This window comes from Oryzias melastigma, unplaced genomic scaffold (genome assembly GCF_002922805.2).
Source record: "Oryzias melastigma strain HK-1 unplaced genomic scaffold, ASM292280v2 sc00316, whole genome shotgun sequence".
Lineage (NCBI taxonomy): Eukaryota > Metazoa > Chordata > Actinopteri > Beloniformes > Adrianichthyidae > Oryzias > Oryzias melastigma.
The window spans coordinates 151,567-154,141 of record NW_023416922.1 but is presented as its reverse complement, the minus strand read 5'-3'; the positions used below and the strand labels follow the sequence as shown (position 1 = coordinate 154,141).

Sequence of the window (2,575 nt, the reverse complement as noted above, 5' to 3'; positions counted from 1 at the left end):
GAGCTTATTTTTATACATTACTAAAAGGAATAGAAGAGAACACATAAAATAGTGTTACTCCAAGTCAGCCACACTTCTGTGAAGTTAAACTGACCAATAAACAAGCAACAATAATATTTTTGTCCAAGTGGAACTCTAAAATGGACTCCTTCACTTATCAGCCATTTTGGATCCGAATGTTGTGAAGATGAAGAAGAAGTGAACATACCTATGTGGTGGAGCTGAAGCTGTGGTTTCCAGCAGATATCCAGCAGTCTGCGCTGACGACAGAGCTCCTGCTCGTACTGGACGATGGTTCCTTCACAGAGTCTGAAGATTTCTTCAGCAGCAGCAGCGAGTCGCTCGCTGATCAACTCTCTCAGAGACTGAAGGGAAGACATGGTTCCTGCAGCTGCAAAAGATCAAACACCACCACAACCGAGTTCTCTTTACGTGCAACACTAATTTACTCTTTTAAGACACTTTAGAAAATGCTCAGAGTTCAGATACGAACCACGTATCGTCCTTTCGTTCCGAAAAACCTCACGAACGTCTTAACAAAACACCACCTTACTCTGAACACGTGCTAACGCTGCTAGCGCCTCGTGCTGCTCTTCTTCTGTGGTTTATCGGCGGTTAGCAGAAAGGATCATGGCGCATCAGCGCCACCCGCTGGTCTGGAGTGAAAATGTTTTCTACCTCTACCAACATTATTCATGTCAGTCCTATTCTTCTCTGCCTTTATGACTCGATTCATTCTTTATATTTTACTATCGTTACAAAACATCTGTTTAAAGGGATTTAAACCGATATTTTAAATAATAATATTAATTATTTTAATTACACAAAAGTATTTATTTAAATCGAAATTAAATCTAAATAAATAAATTGCACACACACACACACACACCTAGGGCTCTGGGAATTGGATTTGTGGGGTATGCTGGCGGGGTCCACCGGGGTGACTCTCCTGGAACCTCGTTGGCTCCTTCCCCTCCATTCTACTTGTACCTGCATTTTAGAGACCTTTATTCATCTAGAGCAGAACAGTCAAAAAGCCCTTCTGGATGATTTTTTACTCACAACATCCCAGTAGGAGCCACAAACTCTTATTTCACCCTTTAGAAAAAGTAAACACTAGTTTGTGTTTATAGTATTATTACCATTTTAATAAATATGAATACATTTTTTTTCAAGCATAAATAAAACAGAAAAATAAAGAGAAAATAGCCTTTTTTCATCATATGAATTAGTTCCTAATTATTTAGAGATCTACGTGACTTTGTTTCAAAATCAATGATAAAATCTTTTAAATTCAAGGAATGTAGTAGTAGGTAGTGAAATGTCAGTGTAGTGTGTAGTGGGTGGGAGGAGCTGGGTATCGATTATAATTTACAGAAACGATTCCATTCGATTCACAAGAGCCTGAATGGATTCGATTACATTTTTTTTTTAATCGTGCTGTCTTTACTCCGTTGATCAGGGCTTTTTATTGTCGTGATACTCACACCTGATTCTGGTTCCAACAACTTCAAGTTGATTGAATCAACTCTTTTTAGCTGTTCTGAAACCAAGAACTCTGAGTTAGCAAATTTTGAGTCAGTGAACTCTGAGTTAATGTCTGAACTCTGAATTTGTTAAACCTGCTCCTTAAATTGGGCCCAGAAGATCAAAACATTTAAACCATTTTCTTAGAAATATAGAACTGCAGGGGAGGATATTCTTGGCTATGACTAAAAGGATTTTTTAAGGTTTTTCAAAATTTCCATCATCTGATGCTTAAAAAGCAATACTGCCTTTTCCTACCATGTGGATCATGTTTTAGTTTGAAAATCATTTGACAAATGCAGAAAAACTTCGGTTTTGAACAAACAATTAAACTGTTTTGATTTGATTGGAACAATCAATTCTAAGCAAAATTAATCTGTGGTCTTACTTCTTTTATTTAGAGTTAACCTCAAATAATGGAAGCTGTATGATGGGTTTTCAAAATAAGACAGGAATTTAGAATTTGCAAACACCCCTATCATTGGATGATAAATACATTTGATTTTTTATTATTTTAAGTTCAATAATGATTCATGATTAACGAAAGAGACCTAAAAGTGCTGAGTCAGCACAGATCAAAGCAGACAGAGAAGATTTCCTGGAATGACAAAAACATGAAGATCATGATGTGATCTAGAACTGAGCTGTTCTTCAGAAGATCCTCACAAACATGGAAACTGTTGCTGTAACATGTGAAGCTTTGATTCTGTTGTTAGTCAGATCTGATGGATCAGAGCCAGACTTCTGTCAGCTGGAACTGTGGCTTCTTACAGACCATGTGACCTCATGGACAAAGTTCCAACATGGTTTCAATGAAATGTTGATCTTTTCCAGAAAACTTTGTTGCAGTTCCTCCGTCCCAAAGGAGAGATTTCTCTGAACACAAGAAGTAAATCTTTCAGAACAGCTTCATGCTGCAGAAATACTGTTTCCATCATTCTGAGGACATTTCTTTAGGCTTCATGGGAAGAAAAAAAAAATGCTTTCAAAAGATGAAAACAGAAACAAAGAAGTTTCTAGAAGCTGCAGATGCAGTTACAAAGTATCC

General features: G+C 37.1%; 1 protein-coding gene across 1 annotated transcript in view; it reads right to left on the bottom strand.

Moving 5' to 3' along the window:
* LOC112138254 (gastrula zinc finger protein XlCGF57.1) overlaps positions 1-262 on the bottom strand; it is a 6,016-nt gene extending 5,754 nt beyond the window's left edge. The window contains exon 1 of the mRNA XM_024260817.2: positions 209-262. The gene's annotated coding sequence lies outside the window, so the exon portion shown is untranslated. The remainder of the gene's footprint in view (positions 1-208) is intronic.
* Between the last annotated feature and the right edge of the window lie 2,313 nt (positions 263-2,575).